The following is a 20,122-nucleotide window of genomic DNA, read 5'->3' as shown; positions in this document are numbered from 1 at the left end:
TCAGGGTCAGGGTAGAGAAAGGGGGCTAGAGAAGATGATGGCAGGTTTGCTTCAGAGTACAAAGAAAAAGCCACTGGGGAAGGGATATGGAGAAAGATAATGAATTGAGGGTAGAGTGGGGTAGATGGTGAGTGGTACACCAGAATGGAAGTTAGCAGGAGAGAACAGCAGGTTTCACAGAAGAGCCCAAGCTAGGTTGTAGGGTTGTAGTCTCTGCTCACCTGGCAACCACAATATTTTTTTTTTCTTTGAGACAGAGTCTCACTCAGTTGCCCTAAGTAGAATGCTATGGCCTCATAGCTCACAGCAACCTCAAACTCTTAGGCTCAAGCAATCCTCTTTTTAATTAATTTTTTGGTCAGGGCTGGGCTTGAACCCGCCACCTCTGGCATATGGGGCCAGCCCCCTACTCCTTTGAGCCACAGGCGCTGCCCAATTTTTTTTTTTTTTTCTTTTGAGACAAGAAACACTACGTCACCCTTGGTAGAGTATAGTGGCATCACAGCTCACAACAACTTCAAGCTCTTGGGCTTAAGCGATTCTCTTGCCTCAGCCTCCCAAGTAGTTGGGACTACAGGCGCCTGCCATAATGCCCTGCTATTTTTTGTAGTTGTCATTGTTGTTTGGCAGACCTGGGCCGGTTGGAACTCACCAGCCCTGGTGTATGTGGCTGGCGCCCTAGCCTCTGAGCTACAGGAGCTGAGCCTCAAGCAATCTTCTTGCCTCAGCCTCCTGAGTAGCTGGAACTACAGGCACCTGCCACAATGTCCGGCTAGTTTTTCTATTTCTAGTAGAAATAGGGTCTCACTCTTGTCTAGGCTGGTCTCCTAAACTCAGACAATCCACTCACCTGGGCTTTCCAGAGTGCTAGGATTACAGGGCTGAGCCACCACACTGGGCCTGACAACTTGACTTTGAAAGGAGACAACTGGGTGGCGCCTGTGGCTCAGTTGGTAAGGCGCCGGCCCCATATACCGAGGGTGGTGGGTTCAAACCCGGCCCCGGCTGAACTGCAACTAAAAAAATAGCCAGGCATTGTGGCGGGCGCCTGTAGTCCCAGCTACTCGGGAGGCTGAGGCAAGAGAACCGCTTAAGCCCAGGAGTTGGAGGTTGCTGTGAGCTGTCTGATGTCATGGCACTCTACCGAGGGCCATAAAGTGAGACTCTGTCTCTACAAAAAGAAAAAGAAAGGAGACAACTATCCCCAGTTCCTCCTGCCAATGAGATATAAACAGAAGTCACTGGGAAAGAAACTGCTGTTTTTTTTTCCCAGGAGGGGCTTTAAAGGGCCCATCTCAGCTGGGAGGCCCACTCTTTTTGCCTTCTCTTCCCTCTTCAGGAATGTGCACATGAAGACTGAAGCTTCCAGCCAGGAGACAACAATGATTTTTTTTTTTTTTTTTTGTGGATTTTGGCCGGGGCTGGGTTTGAACCCGCCACCTCCAGCATATGGGACCAGTGCCCTACTCCTTGAGCCACAGGCGCTGCCCCAACAATGAAGTATTTTAAGGTACAGTGTTAGGTAGGAAGTTGAGATGAATGGGACCTTGACCTTGCCCTCAAGGAGCTGATCATTTAGCGGGGGCAGCAGGATGTGGACATAAAGAACCATCACAGGCAGAAAGAGGTCAGTGCCAGAAGAGAGCGGCAGAGGGCTGTTGGCTTGAGGAGGGAGAAATTCCAGCTTGGGAGTACAGGGGATTAGGGAGACTGTCATGAAGGGGGCTATTTCTAAATAGTGGTGAGACAGGGGTAGAAATGAAGTAGTGAGGGGGTGAGATCCAGCCAAAGGTAAGGATGTGAACAAAGGTGTGGGGGTGGCAGAGCCGGGCATGGAGAGGGCTGGGTTGAGGAGGGAAGAGTTTGTGAAGTGAAGCTGTGGCAGGCAAGGTGTGTGGGGCTCAAATGCTCATCTAAGGAGCTTTTATCTTGCAGCAAAAGGGAAAGGGAGTGCACTCAGAGTATATTAAGAAGATTATTCTGGGGCGGCGCCTGTGGCTCAGTCAGTAAGGCGCTGGCCCCATATACCGAGGGTGGCAGGTTCAAACCCTGCCCCGGCCAAACTGCAACCAAAAAATAGCCGGGCATTGTGGCGGGCGCCTGTAGTCCCAGCTACTGGGGAGGCTGAGGCAAGAGAATCGCTTAAGCCCAGGAGTTGGAGGTTGCTGTGAGCTGTGTGAGGCCATGGCACTCTACAGAGGGCCATAAAGTGAGACTCTGTCTCTACAAAAAAAAAAAAAAAGATTATTCTGGTTGCAGATTGAAAGGCAGGAGACAGAAGAGAGGCAGGCAGATGGGTGAGAGAATACTGTATGTATCTAGATGAATCTGAACTATGCAGGGGCATATGAAAGGAAAAGAAAGGAAAAGACAGATGGGAGAAGGACTGAAGAGAGAGACTTTCTGACAATGACAGAGAGAGAGAGAGCACCCAACCTCACAATTTAATTAGCTTTTTGGTTTACCAGCAGATTATAGGGGAATTAGCAGAGCTGGGAGTCTGGGGACCTTGCTGGGAGTTCAGGGGAAGTTAATGAGAAAGACAACAACACACCTCAGGGAGAAATGAAAGGGGAGGAATGTTAGTCAAGCAGAGATGCTGGCAGGAGAAACAGATGTCAGGGTGCTGAGTCCCTGCCTTCCCTGGAGATTGCAGCCCACCAGGGGGGCAGAGTCTAGGGCTCCTGGGTCAGACTCTTGGTCCCCATTGCCCCTAGTTCTAATTACTCTGAGCATGTGGTACATGACCTTGGAGGAGGGAGGCTGGGAGTAGCTGTGAGGACCAAGTTCCCAACTCTCTCTTGGCCCTTTTCTCAGCAAGGCTCAAAGGTCCCAAGACCAGCCCTCATTAGAAGACAGAATTAAGTCCCCAGGTCCCTTCTGCATATTAATAGGGACGTGACCTGCTCATGACCTGATGTGGCAGACCGTTTTTTCCAAAGACCAAAGACACTGTGACAGTATCTTCTATCCCACTCATTCTTCTTACAATGTGACCTTATCACTTCCAGGGAAAAGGAAGAGTTATTATAGGTCATAAAAAGATGATGCTGGCCAGGCCCAGTGGCTCATGCCTATATTCCTAGCACTTTAGGAATTACTGAGCCCAGTCAAATGTGAGGATTTGGATAGGAGATAGGTCAAGAAAAATATTGTTGAGAGGCCAGGCTTGGTGGCTCACGCCTGTAATCCTAGCACTCTGGGAGGCCGAGGTGGGTAGATTGCCTGATCTCACAGGTTCAAAATCTCGCCTGGACAAGAGCGAGATTCCCATCTCTAAAAAAAGCCAGGTGTTATGGCAGGCACATATAGTACCAGCTACTTGAGCAGCTAAGGCAAGAGAATTGCTTGAGTTGAGGTTTCTTTTCTTTTTTTTTCTGAGACAGAGCCCCAAGCTGTCACCCTGGGTAGAGTGCCATGGCATTATAGCTCACGGCAACCTCCAACTGGGTTCAAGCAATTCTCCTGCCTCCACCTCCCAAGTAGCTGGGACTACAGGCGCCCGCACAATGCCCGGCTGTTTTGTTTTTTTTTTAGGTTGCAGCCATCATTGTTGTTTAGCAGGCCCAAGCTGGATTCGAACCCGCCAGGTCAGGTGTATGTGGCTGGCATCTTAGCTGCTTGAGCCACTGACACCGAGCCTGAGTTGAGGTCTCTGTGAGTTATGATGCCAGGGCACTCTACTGAGGGTGACAAAGTGAGACTGTCTCAAAAAAAAAAAAAATATATATATATATGGTTGAGTATGAACCTGAAGGATTTTAAGTACCAGGCTATGTCATCGGGACTTTATTCTGGAAGCCAGCAGATGCCAATCCTATCAGATCTAACTTCTTTCACAGGTATTTTGTAATGCCTCCTTTTGTATACTGAAATGAGATTCACAGAGATAAGAATCTACTGACACATACTTCAAAAAATCAATAAAAGGCTGAGTGCAGTGGCTCACACCTATAATCCTAGCACTCTGGGAGGCCAAGGCAGGTGGATTGCTTGAGCTCAGGAGTTCAAGACCAGCCTGAGCAAAAGAGTGAGACCCTGTCTCTAAAAGTAGCTGGGCACTGTGATGGGCGCTTCTAGTTGCAGCCACTGGGGAGGCTGAGGCAAGAGGATTGGTTGAGCCCAAGAGACTGAGGTTGTTGTGAACTGTGATGCCAATGCACTCTAATGAGAGTGACAAAGTGAAACTGAAAAGAAAAAAAAAATCAGGCTCAGCACTTGTAGCACAGTGGTTATGGCACCAGCCACATGCACCAAGGGTGGTGGGTTCGAACCCGACCCAGGCCAGCTAAACAAGGAAAACTGCAACCAAAAATAAAATAGCCAGGCATTGTGGCAGGCACCTGTAGTCCCAGCTACTCAGGAGGCTGAGGCAAGAGAATCGTTTAAGCCCAAGAGTTTGAGATTGCTGTGAGCTGTGACGCTAAAGCACTCTACGCGGAGTGACAGCTTGAGACTATCTCAAAAAAAAAAAAATCAATATAATGTTCCAAGTGTGATATAAAGTAGAAATAAAATGAAAGTAATTTAAACAAAGTAATGTTTTTTTGTTTTGTTTTGTTTTGTTTTTTGTAGAGACAGAGTCTCACTGTACCGCCCTCGGGTAGAGTGCCGTGGCATCACACGGCTCACAGCAACCTCTAACTCTTGGGCTTAAGCGATTCTCTTGCCTCAGCCTCCCGAGCAGCTGGGACTACAGGCGCCCGCCACAACGCCCGGCTATTTTTTTTTGTTGCTGCAGTTTGGCTGGGGCCGGGTTTGAACCCGCCACCCTCGGCATATGGGGCCGGCGCCCTACTCACTGAGCCACAGGCGCCGCCCCAAAGTAATGTTTTTCATTTATTATTTTTGTAGGCAAAGTCTCACTCTATTGCCCATGCTAGAATGCTGTGGCATCAGCCTACCTCACAACAACCTCAAGCAATCCTCCTGCCTCAGCCTCCTGAGTAGCTGGGACTACAGGTGCCTGTCTAGCTAGTTTTTTTTTTTTTTTTTTGGTTTTTGGCCGGGGCTGGGTTTGAACCCGTCACCTCCGGCATATGGGACCGGCGCCCTACTACTTGAGCCACAGGGGCCACCCCTTAGTTTTTTTATTTTTAGTACAGTCAGGTTTTCACTCTTGCACAGGCTGGTCTCGAACTCCTGAGCTCCAGGCATCCTCCCTTTCCCACCTCAGCCTCCTAATAATTTGTCTTTCTTTCCTTTCTTTCCATTCTTTCCTTCCTCACAGCAACCTCCAACTCTTGGGCTTAAGCGATTCTCTTGCCTCCGCCTCCCAAGTAGCTGGGACTACAGGCGCCCACCACAATGCCCGGCTATATTTTTTGGTTGCAGCCATCGTTGTTTGGCGGGTCTAGGCTGGATTTGAACCCACCAGCTCAGGTGTATGTGGCTGGCACCTTAGCCCCTTGAGCCACAGGCGTCGACCCAATAATTTGTTTTTCTTTTTTTTTTGTAGAGACAGAGTCTCACTTTATGGCCCTCGGTAGAGTGCCGTGGCCTCACACAGCTCACAGCAACCTCCAGCTCCTGGGCTTAAGCGATTCTCTTGCCTCAGCCTCCTGAGTAGCTGGGACTACAGGCACTTGCCACAATGCCCTGCTATTGTTTTGTAGCAGTTTGGCCGGGGCCACGTTCGAACCCACCACCCTTGGTATATAGGGCCAGCGCCCTACACACTGAGCCACAGGCACCGCCCAGGAGCAAATTTCTTTAATATATAAAGCACTCTAAGTAAGATACTCAGTAGAAAAACAGGTAAAGGATATAAACAACTACTTAATAAAAAATACAAATAACTATCAGAAGAAGAAAATTACAGTAAGATGCCATATATATATATATATATATATTTTGCTTCTCAAATTGTCAGTTACCAATAAGACTTACAACATATTCTATTGGTGAGGATTTGAAGAAACATTCATACATTGTTAGAAGGAGGGTAAATTGATACAGTTGGGCAATCGAACAATATCTACCAAATTAAAAAATGCACATGCCCTTGGGCGGCGCCTGTGGCTCAAAGGGGTAGAGCGCTGGTCCCATATGCCGAAGGTGGCGGGTTCAAACCCAGCCCCGGCCAAAAAAAAAAAATGCACATGCCCTTTAACTCAGTGATTCCACAGCTGGGCGCTGGTGGCTCATGTCTGAAATCCCAGCACATTGAGAGGCCAAGGCGGATGGATTGCTTGAGCCCATGAGTTTGAGACCAGCTTGAGCCAGAGCCAGAGTGAGACCTTATCTCTAAAAAAATAGCTGGAGGGGCTCACTGCCTGTGGCTCAAGTGGCTAAGGCGCCAGCCACATACAACTAAGCTGGTGGGTTTGAATCCAGCCCGGGCTGCCAAATGACGGCTGCAACCAAAAAAAAAAAAATAGCTGGGTGTTGTGTTGGGTGCCTGTAGTCCCAGCTACTTGAGAGGCGAAGGCAGTAGAATTGCTTGAGCCCAGGAGTTGGAGGTTGCTATGAACTGTGATGCCACAGCACTCTACCCAGGGCGACAGCTTGAGGCTCTGTCTCAAAAAAAAAAAAAAAATAGCTGGAGGATTTCCACTGACAGTGACAAAGTGAGACTCTGTCTCAAAAACAAAACAAAACAAAAAAGAAAAACAAACCCAAAACTCAGTAATTCTACTTCTTAAAAAGATGTTCTTCAGATACATGACCACATGTTTGAAATTATAATAGCCAATGACATGTTATTCATTGCAGCATGGTTTGTAGTAGCAAAATATTGGAAATAACCTAAGCCACAAAAGACCAATTAAATTATTATATATACAGAGAATGTATACACATTTTATGAAAGAGAAAAATATTAAAATTATAATCCTCAAGTCACATTTGACTTTTGTAATTATAAAAGATACAAGATACAATATATATGTTGAGGATTACAATTTTAATAGTTTTTTCCTTTCTTAAAATGTATATACATTTTTTGACATTTCTGTATAAACAACAGAATACTACACATCCTCTATAAAAGAACAAGGAAACAATTTGTAAGTTTTTTGGCTTTTTTTGAGACAGAGGCTATAACTTTGTAGCCCTCAGTAGACAGCTATAGCGTCACAGCTCACAGCAACCTCAAACTCTTGGACTTAAGCGATTCTCTTGCCTCAGCCTCCCAAGTAGCTGGTCTCTTACTCAGGCTGGTCTCTAACCTGTGAGCTCAGACAATCCACTTTCCTCGGCCTTCCAGAGTGCTAGGATTACAGGCAGAGCCAATGTGCCCAGTATAAGATATATTGTTAGGGCGGCGCCTGTGGCTCAGTCCATAGGGTGCCAGCCCCATATACCGAGGGTGGCGGGTTCAAACCCGGCCCCGGCCAAACTGCAACCAAAAAAAAAAAAAAATAGCCGGGCGTTGTGGCGGGCGCCTGTAGTCCCAGCTACTCGGGAGGCTGAGGCAAGAGAATCGCTTAAGCCCAGGAGTTGGAGGTTGCTGTGAGCTGTGTGAGGCCACGGCACTCTACCGAGGGCCATAAAGTGAGACTCTGTCTCTACAAAAAAAAATAAATAAATAAGATATATTGTTAGGTGAAACAAAACCCAAGATGTATGATATGCTATTATTTATGTGAAAAAAGTAAAAGTATGGATTTGCTTATGCATGCACAGAAAAGGTGTGACACGATCTACTAGAAGCCATTAATAGTGGGTGTCTCCTAGGAACGGAGATGGTTTGGGAGATATTTTTTGCTGTTTCCCCTTTCTACCTAAAATAAAAATGGGCAGGGAGAACGACTATCTTTTTAAGCAGCTGTTTCATCTCTACTAGTTTCTGTTCAACCTGAGATCAGTTGAAAACCCTCAGTCTCTTGCTCACACACTGCTGGCAAGCCAGACGGCCTCACCCTGTGCTCATGCAGCTGATAAGCTGATATTCATGTATTTTTAATCTAAATGAAGGTCTTTCCACATATTTCTTTTAAATTCCATCCTGCTGGTTTCAGCCCACTGTTTCAAGTTATTTTAGAATCTTTTTTTTTTTGCAGTTTTTGGCTGGGGCTGGGTTTGAACCCTCCACCTCTGGTATATGGGGCCGGCGCCCTACTCCTTTGAGCCACAGGCACTGCTCTTATTTTAGAATCTTGATCCTGATGTTCAAATATTAGCTTCTCCTTCCAACAGTGGTGCTGTCTGCAAATTTGGTGTGGTGGACACTGATCACTACTGAGCTGACCAAACAGAGCCCAGTAGCATGGAACTGGAGTCTTCTCCCAGTGCTGCAGCAATTGAATAACCAACTGGGGTGAAGGGGCCTAGCTGTTACACAAATCCACCCAATTGTGCAATCTCTGAGATCACTATTTTCCTAGCTGTCTCCTCAGTCATGAGGCATTCAATCTCTAACTGGAAACAAGGAACACTACGATCCAAGGAATTTTCCTAGTGGCCTTCCAAATAAATAATAAATTATTTTATTCCTATCTTGTTTTTTGAGAAGACACCAATTCTTTCTAGGTGTTTTCCAACTCAATTTAGTATTATATTCTAGAAAAGATTTGAGGGAATGAATTTACCTCAAATGTGTCCATCTAGTTTCCAGAATCTACCTTTTATTTATTTGTTTTTTTTTTTGAGACAGAGCCTCAAGCTGTCGCCCTGGGTAGAGTGCTGTGGCATCACAGCTCACAGTAACCTCCAACTCCTGGGCTCAAGGATTCTCCTGCCTCTGCCTCCCAAGTAGCTGAGACTAACAGGCGCCTGCCACAACGCCTGGCTATTTTTTGCAGCCATCGTTGTTTGGCAGGCCCAGGCTGGATTCGAACCTGCCAGCTCGGGTGTATGTGGCTGGCGTCTTAGCTGCTTGAGCCACAGGCGCTGAGCCTATTTATTTGTTTCTTTATTGAGAAAGGATCTCTATTGCTCAGGTTAAAGTGCAGTGGTGTCACAAACACAGCAGTCTTCAACCTGGGCTCCAGGGATGCTCCTGCCTCAGCCTCCTGAGTAGCTGGGACTATAGGTGCCTGCCACAACACCTGGCTAATTTTTCTATTTTTAGTAGAAATGGGATCTCCCTAGTCTGGAACTCCTGAGCTCTAGCAATCCTTCCACCCAGGCCTTCCAGAGTGCCACCACACCTGGTCTACTTTTTCTTCTTTTCTGCATATCAGGACATTTGTAGCTGCCCCACGCCGTGGCCCTTCCTTTTCACCACAGCTTTCTCCCCGATTGGCAAAGGTACGATCTGCAAAGGTTTTTCAGCACCTTAGAATTGGGGTGGGTGCTTAGGTTTTATCTTTCCTTCTATTTGGGGTTACAGTTTCCCTGTGTTTGGCTTTATTCTTCCTGGTTTTGAAATATCTTTCCCCAGGGAAGGAAGAAGAAACTCAGAATTGAATATTCTGCTTTCCCTGACAGCTGCCAACCTGATGGCTCCGTCCCCTGGTGGAACTCTGTCTTGTCCTTAATTCTTCTTGCTCTGGCCATAACCAACAATGTCTTTTATTGTCTGCACCTTTTTGAAGTGCCAGTTTATCAAGAACTTTACTCTTCCATCTTTTGTACCTTTCAAAATTTGAGCTTGTCAGAGAGTTCTACTGAGCTGGCTCAGCTGTCCCCCTCTTTTTTTTTTTTTCTTTGTAGAGACAGAGTCTCACCGCACCGCCCTCGGGTAGAGTGCCGTGGTGTCACACGGCTCACAGCAACCTCCAACTCTTGGGCTTACGCGATTCTTTTGCCTCAGCCTCCCGAGCAGCTGGGACTACAGGCGCCCGCCATAACGCCTGGCTATTTTTCTGTTGCAGTTTGGCAGGGGCTGGGTCCGAACCCGCCACCCTCAGGCATATGGGGCCGGAGCCCTACTCACTGAGCCACAGGCGCCGCCCTCCCATCTTGTCTTTAAACTTGGGGTCATAACTTTTCAAATCATTTTTCTAGAGCTATTTCTCAATTACCCATTCATTCCAGGTCCAACATGCCCTTCCTTGTCAATCTACCTTTCCCCCATGGTACCTGTCTCCCTGACAGCACCAGATGATTCTTTCTCGTGGTCACAAGTCAGGCTGGAAGAGCAGCTCCCTGGCAGGTTTTTCTTCCCATGGAGAGAGGATGCTGTCTCTGATGTGGGTGAAGAGTTATCAGCTGTTCGGCTGGTAGCTGTGAAAAGGGCAGAATGGTCTCCCGGTCTGCCAGCTGCATCAGTCCAAAGTGTCCCCTCATGTGACGTGGCTTCCAAGCACTCCCCTATCATTCTCACCCTCGTGTCTGGCAGTGTGCTGTAGTGTAAAGTTTGCAGGATTTGGAGGTAAACACACTGAGGTGTACTATCTCTGCCAGTTACTAGGTAAATCTATGAGCTTCATTTTTTTTTTTTTGCAGTTTTTGGCCAGGGCTGGGTTTGAACCCACAACCTCCGGGTTCATATGGGACCAGAGCCCTATTCCGATGAGCCACAGGCGCCGCCCAGAGCTTCCATTTTTCTGACTTGAAAAAAGTGGTATTATCTGGCTCATGGGTGACTGAGCTAATAGTGCGAACGTGCATATACCTGTGCATAGGTTTCCAACATACCAACTCCTTTACTCATCTTAGGTTCATGAATTCTTTCTTTTTTCTTTTTTCGTAGAGACAGTCTCACTTTATCATCCTTGGTAGAGAGTGCCATGGTGTCATAGCTCAAATAGGCAATTCTCTTGTCTCAGCCTCCTGAGTAGCTGGGACTACAGGCGCCTGCCACAATGCCTGGCTATTTTTTTGTTGCAATTTGGCTGGGGCCAGGTTTGAACCTGCCACCCTCAGTATATGGGGCCAACGCCCTACTCACTGAGCCACAGGTGCTGCCCTTTTTTTTTTTTTTTGAGACAGTGTCTCAATATGTTGCCCTCAGTAGATTGCCAGGGCGTCACAGCTCCCAGCGACCTCAAACTTTGGGCTTAAGCAATTCTCTTGCCCTAGCCCCCCAAGTAGCTGGGACTACAGTTGCCTGCCACAACGCCCATTATTTTTTTGTTGTAGTTGTCATGGTTTAGCTGGTATGTGGCCAGCGCCTTAACCACTGAGCTACAGGCATCGAGCCATGTTCATGAATTCTCACGTGGTACATGTTCTTGGTGAACTGTTTTCTTTCCCTTTCTTTTCAAACTGTTTCCTTTTGGGCATAATGTGTGTCTTTTCCCAAGGAACTTTCCTCAAGGAGCCAGGCCCTTCCACATTAGAAAATAGCCCAGCTATTTTATATATATATATAAATGGAAGCTCTGGGCATAGAAGTATATATGCTTCTACTGGGGCTGATCCTGGTTCCTGACCCTGTCAGTATGATGGGCCTATGACTCAAGCCTGGCCAGCATTTCTCAGACACACCAAATGTTTTACAGATGGGTGTATATTTCAAGCCAGAGTTCTCCTGGGGATTTTTGCTGGAGCTCTTGGAAAAGATATTTGCTCTTTCAGTGGAATTACAAGCTCCAAAGAAGCCACGAGTGGAGCTGCCAGTTGGCATCCCATTGCCAAGTGGAAAGAGCCTGAGAGGGAAACCAGGCAGAGGCAGGCAGACCCAAGGATGGGAACAGTGAACATCCCAATGCCCTTGTATGAATCACTGGATTAACCATTGGCCATTTATGTTAACCTGAGCCAGTAATTTCTTTTTTTTTTTGAGAGAGAGAGAGTGTCACTTTGTCACCCTCAGTAGAGTGTCGTAGTGTCATAGCTCACAGCAACCTCAAACTCTTAGGCTCAAGCAATTCTCTTGCCTCAGGCTGCGAAGTAGCTGGCTATTACAATGCCTGGCTATTTTTTACAGACAAAGTCTCACTGTTGCTCAGGCTGGTCTCCAGCTTGTGAGCTCAAGCGATCCACTTGTCTCAGCCTCCTAGAGTGCTAGGATTACAGGTATGACCCACCGTGCCTGGCCTCAGTAAATTTTTTTTTTTGAGACCAAGTCTCACTCTGTTGCCCAGCTAGAGTGCCATGGTGTCAGTCTAGCTCACAGCAACCTCAAACTCTTGGGCTCAAGCAATCCTCCCACCTTAGCCTTCTAAGTAGCTGGAACTACAGGCCCGCGCCACAATGCTAATTTTTCTATTTTTAGTAGAGAAGGAGTCTCACTCTTGCTCAGGCTGGTCTGGAACTCCTACCTCAGCCTTCCAGAGTGCTGGAATTATAGGCACAAGGCACTGTGCCCAGCCTCAACCTCTTAATTAAGCCAGCTTTAGTTTTTTTTTTGAGACAGTCTCACTTTGTCACCTTTAGTAGAGTGCTATAGTGTGATACCTCACAGCAACCTCAAAATTCTAGGCTAAAGTGATTCTCTTGCCTCAGACTCCTGAGTAGCTGGGACTCCAGGCACCCTCCACAATGGCCAGCTATTATTATTTTTTTTTTGAGAGGGGGTCTTGCTCTGGCTCAGGCTGGTCTCGGAACTCCTGAGCTCAGGCAATTTACCTGCCATGGCCTCCCAGAGGGCAAGGATTATAGGTGTGAGCCACTGGGCCCAGCCCTAGTTGGGCTTCTGAGTCTGCAGATGCAGCATACAATGTTGATCCTTTCATTGTTGTAATAAAATCACAGGTTTCCTCCCCCCGTTAAGTTTCATATTTAACTGTTGTAATCCGTTCTTCTATCATTATGCAGAAAATTACTTGGACTCAATACATGTGCATAGCACGTTAGAAACTCCAGACTTGGGCAGCGCCTGTGGCTCAGTGGGTAGGGCACCGACCCCAGGTACTGAGCGAGGGTGGTGGGTTTGAACCCGGCCCTGGCCAAACTGCAACAAAAAATAGCTGGGTGTTGTGGCAGGCACCTATATTCCCAGCTACTTGGGAGGCTGAGGCAAGAAAATCGCCTAAACCCAAGAACTGAGGTGTGTGACACCACAGCACTCTACTGAGGGAGATAGAGTGAGGCTCTGTCTCTAAAAAAAAAAAACAAAAACAGAACTCGGGCGGTGCCTGTGGCTCAGTGAATAGGGCGCCAGCCCCATATGCCGAGGGTGGCGGGTTCAAACCCAGCCCCGGCCAAACTGCAACAAAAAGAAAAAATAGCCGGGCGTTGTGGCGGGCGCCTGTAGTCCCAGCTACTCGGGAGGCTGAGGCAAGAGAATCACGTAAGCCCAAGAGTTAGAGGTTGTTGTGAGCCATGTGACGCCACGGCACTCTACCCGAGGGCGGTACAGTGAGACTCTGTCTCTACAAAAAAAAAAAAAAAAAAGGGAACTCCAGACTTGGCAGTCACAGGTCTGAATTCTGGCTTTGCCATTTGCCAGTCTTGGGCAAATCTGTCAACCCTTCAGAGCTTTACTTTTCTACCACTAAAAAGTGGGGCAACATTTAGCTTATATGGCTTTTATGAGTTGGTATTAATGGCTAGATATGAGTTGGTATTAATGACCTTAACCCAACAGTGAGGTCACACAGTGAGCCATCAATAAATATTCTATTATCAGGTAGTATGAACATTTATGTTACTGCAGGAGTTCTGACTCTGTGCAGGCCTCTGTAGATGGGGAATCCATAATTCCCCCACTTGGTTCCATGTCACATCTCTTAGCCACCAGGGTATCCAAGCTTATTATAGCTTTGACCAAGGAGAGAGTAGGAACTTACAGGGTTTGGGAAAAGATGGAAGATGAGGGGGTGGACAGAAATTTCAAGCTCAAATGGAGAAGAGATGGAATTAACTTTGAAACATTTGTGACTGCAGAACTTTACACCCACTTGCTATTTATAAATAGCCCCGTCTCTCAAGCTCAGCTCTTCCTGCACAGGCTTCCGTGGAAGAAAACAAGACACAGCAGCTGCTAGAGCAGTACCAAGGTGCAGTGCCGGGGAGGCAGTAGGCCGGGAACTGTCTGGCTCGGGCTCGGGTAGAAGGATAAAGGATGCCAGGTCAAGAAATCCTAAGAATCTCGGGTTAGAGAAAAGCATTTTATCCTTTGCCAGAAGCCCGTGCAGGCAGGAAAGCTGCGGCATCCTGCTCGCTGTGGTCACAGCTGGCACAGCGCTGGCCGTATCTACTGCCCGCCGCCCCAAGCTGGGGCAGGAAGATGAGATAGAGGCCGTGGCAGCAGCTGGGCAGAGATGATGCATCAAAGCAGTGGGATGGAAAGGAGATGACAAGTCCAAGAGGCATTTCTGAGTCTAGTGGTGACTTTTTAGAAACGGAGGGAGGGGTAGAGAAGACTCAAAGTCATCTCCAGAGTTTCCGGCCTGGGGAATTGGGTGATAATGCTGCTTAGTAGTTTGGGGATGCATGTGCCACACAGGCTTGGGAAGAGCAGTTGAGATGTCACTCAATTTGAGGATCCTGAAGGTGGAGGCATGTAGGAGGCAGGTGGGCACTCATTCAACGTTTATTATTATCATTATCATTATCATTATTTTTGTAGAGACAAGAGTCTCACTGTACTACCCTCGGGTAGAGTGCCATGTCACACGGCTCACAGCAACCTCTAACTCTTGGGCTTACGTGATTCTCTTGCCTCAGCCTCCCGAGTAGCTGGGACTACAGGCACCCGCCACAACACCTGGCTATTTTTAGAGACGAGATCGTGCTCTTGCTCAGGCTGGTCTTTTTTTTTTTTGTAGAGATAGGTCTCACTTTACGGCCCTCGGTAGAGTGCCGTGGCCTCACCCAGCTCACAGCAACCTCCAACTCCTGGGCTTAAGTGATTCTCTTGCCTCAGCCTCCCAAGTAGCTGGGACTACAGGCGCCCGCCACAACGCCCGGCTATCAGGCTGGTCTTAAACCCATGAGCTCAGGCTATCCACCCACCTCGGCCTCCCAGAATGCTAGGATCACAGGCGTGAGCCACGGCGCCCAGCTTTAACATTTGTTGAGTATCTACTGCGTGCTAGCCACGGTTCCAGGCGTTCATTACATGGCAGAAATACTGCTTTGCAGAAGGGTTAGGCCAGGTAGAGATGGATTTCCACTTGCCCTCAACTGCTTTAGCCTCTACTAAGTCCATGACTTTGCCTATTTTATTGTACTTACAATCCCCTCCCCAATTCTTTTTTTTTTTTTTTTTTAAGAGACAGAGTCTCACCCTGTCACCCTCGGTAGAGTACTGTGGCATCACAGCTCATAGCAACTTCCAGCTCTTGGGCTCAGGTGATTCTCTTGCCTCAGCCTCCCAAGAAGCCTCGACCACAGGCACCCGCCACAATGCTCGGCCACTTTTTTATTGCAGTTTGGGAGGGACTGGGTTTGAACCAGCCACCCTTGGTATATGGCGCCGCCCCCTCCCCTAATTCTCAAAACTCTAAGAATAGCTACCTCATATGAATTTTTACTGTCAGGCACTGCACTATATTATTATTATTTTTTTTTGAGACAGAGTCTTACTTATTAACCCTCGGTAGAGTGCGGTGATGTCACAGCTCAGGGTAACCTCCAAATCCTTGGGCTAGGCCATTCTAGCCTCCCAAGTAGCTGGGATTATAGGTGCCCGCCACGACGCCCAGCTATTTTTTTCTTGCAGTTTGGCTGGGGCTGGGTTTGAACCCACCACCCTTGATATACGGGGCCGGTGCCCTACTCACTGACCCACAGGTGCCACCCTGCACTATATTATTTTTAGGTTTTTTTTTTTTTAGTGCCCTGATGTCATGTTCCACCATCCTGCCTTCCGGTATCACTATCCTTCAAAAACCCACTCAATGCCACTCCTTCAAATCCTCTGTGATTTCTGCACCCAGTTATGAGCTTTCATTGCAGTAGATCCCCTGGTGCTTGCTTCCAACTTTCACAGCTTATGCAGCTTTGTACAAGTTGTCAAAGTGACGGAAAGCTTTGGTGGGTGCCCTCTTTCAGCGTATCAGGCCTTGCTCTTCTACATACGGTTTCACTTGATCTTCCTACACTCCTAGTTTATGTTGTCATTCTGTGTCCCTCTCTCAGTGAACTGTTACATGCCACAGACAAGGGAGATTATAGCCTTGGCAATCTCCACCGCCCCAGCGCAGGATTTTGCCCAGGCTACTCACTTAGTGACAGCTGCATTTATAAACACTAAAGGTAGGCCCCTAAGGGAGGAAAGGCATGCCATATTGAATTCCAGTGGGAGGTGAGCAGTCTGAAATGAGGGGTGGTTCTGTTGTTTTCATCCTCCTTTTCTTGTTTCTAGCCAGAAGACACCCTAGGCAGTCTTTGTGATGCCAGGAGGGCAGGGCTCCAGGCTGGTTAGGAAGCCAGAGTCGTTACAATTCTGGGTCTTGTCCTTATTTAACCTGGCTCTTCATGCTACTGTTTGGAAATAAATGCAATACCTTTTAGATTTTCCATGGAAATGTGGCATTATCAGGGAATAGTACATTCTTTTGGCTGCCTTAGTAGGGCAGAGTTGGTGCTATAAAACTTTCTCACCACGTGTCATCTAGACTTGGGTAGAGCACAAAGGTTTGTTCCTTATTTGCTGCCCTTTGGGAAGCTGGTGGATCCTGAAAAGCACTGTCAGGCCATACTGGTTTCTCTCTTCTGCTTCTGGGCTCTCAAGTAGATTAAAAATCTACTTGAAAGCATTCTTCTTCAGGGTTGCAGTAAGTTGGTTCCAGAACAATTGTGGTTTTTAATACAAAATACAGCTAATTGGGTTCAGACAAGAAATTTGGTGCCCAGACTGCGGAGGAATCCACTCATGAGACCAAGGCGAAACCGGCTCTTCTCCATTCCATCTTACGGTCACGGGATGATGGGGAGGTTTAACTCATGCACTGCTGGGGGCCTCCCCAAGACATCTCACTAGGCAGCAAACAGATGACAAAACTGTCATATGAACAAAGTCGGCTGAAAGGAAAACAGTCTCATTTGGCTTAGAAAACCAATCCCTGTCTCCATCTGAGAAATTCCCATACTTTGGTTGGTGGCAAAACCACCTCTCACTTGCAACTTTTCCTCCAGGACAAAAATCAGAGGTCAAGATTCTGACTCTCTTTAAGTCTAAAGACAAAATAAGATGATGGATCAATTGAAGGGGAAAAAAATGAGATGTCACATGTGACTTTAGATAAGCCTAACATTTCTGAAAAGGAGGATAAAATACCTATTTTCACCTATATTTAAAAAATAAAAAATTTCAGGGCGGTGCCTGTGGCTAAAGGAGTAGGGCACTCACTCCATATACCAGAGGTGGAGGGTTCAAACCCAGCCCCAGCCAAAAACTAAAAAAAAAAAAAAGTTCCAGCAACAAACAAAAAATTCCAAAATAGAAACTACCAGGGCACCTTGGGAGGTAGCTTGAACCCATTGGAGGCAATGACAAATAGATTGCTTTTTTTTTTTTTTGTAGAGACAGAGTCTCACTGTACCGCCCTCGGGTAGAGTGCCGTGGCGTCACACAGCTCACAGCAACCTCTAACTCTTGGGCTTACACGATTCTCTTGCCTCAGCCTCCCGAGTAGCTGGGACTACAGGCGCCCGCCACAACGCCCGGCTATTTTTTTGTTGCGGTTTGGCCAGGGGCTGGGTTTGAACCCGCCACCCTTGGCATATGGGGCCGGCGCCCTACTCACTGAGCCACAGGCGCTGCCCACAAATAGATTGCTTTTAAGAAATGCTACCCTTCAAATTTATTAGGAATCCAAACACATTGAACTAATGGTCCTTCTAGTTAGAAATTCATGTCATATGGTAGCTTAGCTTTCCAACTACATAAACCATTATAATAGTCAAGAAAAGTAATGGTGACCATTTCTATTTTTAGTTGTGAGCCTTTTTCTTTGGTTCACTGCTTTTACTATAAATGCAGGGCCTATTTCTTTGGATGGAGGAATTACATACCACTTGGTTTATTGGCTGCTTTTTTCTTAGCATTCTATCATAGCCTCCATGAAGCAATAAAAAAGTCTCGGGATTTGACAGAGCTGGGTTTTGATTTATCTCTGAAGTTTACTGGGCATGATTCGAAGTTATTTAAATGTCAATCTCACTTCTACAATGGGGATGCCTACCCTACCGGAAACTGAGAAGTAGAACTTCCACAGGCATGGCAGTCATTTCTGCTTCTTGCTCCCCCGTCTGCCATAGTACTTCAGCTGCCCAGGGTCTCGCTCTTGTCCAGGCTGGAGTGCAGTGGCATGAGTACAGCTCTCTGAAGCCTTGAACTGCAGGGCTCAAGTGAGCCTCCCATCTTTGGCCCCTCAGTGGGAGGACAGGGATGAGATACTGAACTGCAGTGAGGTGAGTAGTCTCAAATGACAGCTGGTTCTGTTGCTTTTGACTCATTCCCCTCTTTTGTTTCTAGCCAAAGGACACTCTCACCAGTCTTTTGTGATGCCAAGAGGGCCGGACCCTAGACTGGTTAGAAAGCCAGAGTAGATACTATTCTGGTCCAAGTGAGCACAACACCCACGTAGGGATTTTTATTTTATTTTTGTGGAGCCAGGGTCTTGCTATGTTGCTGAGGCTCACTTTTTAAAAAAAATTTAATTTTTTTTTGAGACAGAGCCTCAAGCAGTTGCCCTGGGTAGAGTGCTGTGGCATCATGGCTCACAGCAACCTCCAACTCCTGGGCTCAAGTGAGTCTCTTGCCTCTGCCTCCCAAGTAGCTGGGACTATAGGCGCCCGCCACAATGCCTGGCTATTTTTTGGTTGCAGCTGTCATTGTCGTTTGGCAGGCCCAGGCTGGATTCGAACCCGCCAGCTCAGGAGTATGTGGCTGGCGCCTTAGATGCTTGAGCCACAGTCGCCGAGCCGAGGCTCACCTTAAACTCCTAGATTTGAGTGGGTCTCTTACATCAGCTTCCAAAAATGCTGATTATCATATTTGGTTACCAACCTTCACTTACTACTACTTGGCCAGCTAATTCAAGCCATTCTCCTTCCTGGGCCTCCCAAAGTGCTAGGATTACAGATATGAGTTACCACCTGGCCCCTCTGGGCCTGTATTAAAGAGATATGTATATGTGTAGAATATATATACATACAAACACACACTCCCCCCCCCCACAGATTTTCAAATCAGAGAGGTAATGCCACTGCTGTGTAAAACTTGATCTTGGTGTTGGATGTAATTTGTTTTACCAGTTGAGTCTGTACTATAATTACATCCTATGAGGGAGGGGGAATTTGAAGGCAAAGCCCTTCTCCAATTGAAAAGACTGAGGACTGGGTGGCACCTGTGGCTCAGTGAGTAGGGCGCCGGCCCCATATGCCGAGGGTGGCGGGTTCAAACCCAGCCCCAGCCAAACTGCAACAAAAAAATAGCCGGGCGTTGTGGCGGGCGCCTGTAGTCCCAGCTACTCGGGAGGCTGAGGCAAGAGAATCGTGTAAGCCCAAGAGTTAGAGGTTGCTGTGAGCTGTGTGACGCCACGGCACTGTACCCGAGGGTGGTATGGCGTCTCTACAAAAAAAAAAAAAAAAAGACTGAGGACTAGAACTGAATCATATAGTATAGGAAATATTTCTTTTTTTCCTTTTTGAGACAGAATCTTACTTTGTCATCCTCGGTAGAGTGCCATGGTGTCATAGCTCACAACAACCTCAAACTCTTGGGCTCAAGCGATTCTCTTGTCTCAGCCTCCCAAGTAGCTGGGACTACAGGTGCCTGCCACAACGTCCAGTTCGAGATGAGGTCTTGTTCTGGCTCAGGCTGGTCTCAAACCTGTGAGTTTAGGCAATCCACCTGCCTCAGCCTCCCAAGTGTGAGGATTATAGGCATGAGCCATTGTGCCTGGCCAGTGTAGGAAATATTTCAATGGGAAAAGGGAAAGGAGATCATTTGTAGAATAGGAAATTACAGTAAAGCCAAGGTATATGTAGGTAACAGTGAGAAGATGGAGGACAGAGCTTATGTTTGAAGTTTCTTTCATCCTAAGGTTGTTTTTTACTCTGCCATTTTAACAATCGCCACGGAAGTTCCAGGAAACCCCACATTCTTTTCTTCAATCAAGGTTCCAACAATTATCACACTCTCTAGGCAATATTCTTTTTTTTTTTTTTTTGAGACAGAGTCTCACTATGTTGCCCTGGGTAGAGTGCTGTGGCATCACAGCTCAAAGCAACCTCAAACTCTTGGCTTAAGCAATTCTCTTGCCTCAGCCTCCTAAATAGCTGGGACTACAGGCGCCTGCCACAATGCCCGGCTTTTTTTTGTTGCAGTTGTTCAGCTGGCCTGGGCTGGGTTCAAACCCACCACCCTCAGTGTATGTGGCTGGCAGTTATAACC

Source organism: Nycticebus coucang, chromosome 14, assembly GCF_027406575.1.
Source record: "Nycticebus coucang isolate mNycCou1 chromosome 14, mNycCou1.pri, whole genome shotgun sequence".
In the NCBI taxonomy this organism is placed as follows: domain Eukaryota; kingdom Metazoa; phylum Chordata; class Mammalia; order Primates; family Lorisidae; genus Nycticebus; species Nycticebus coucang.
Note: the sequence above shows the minus strand (reverse complement) of the source record.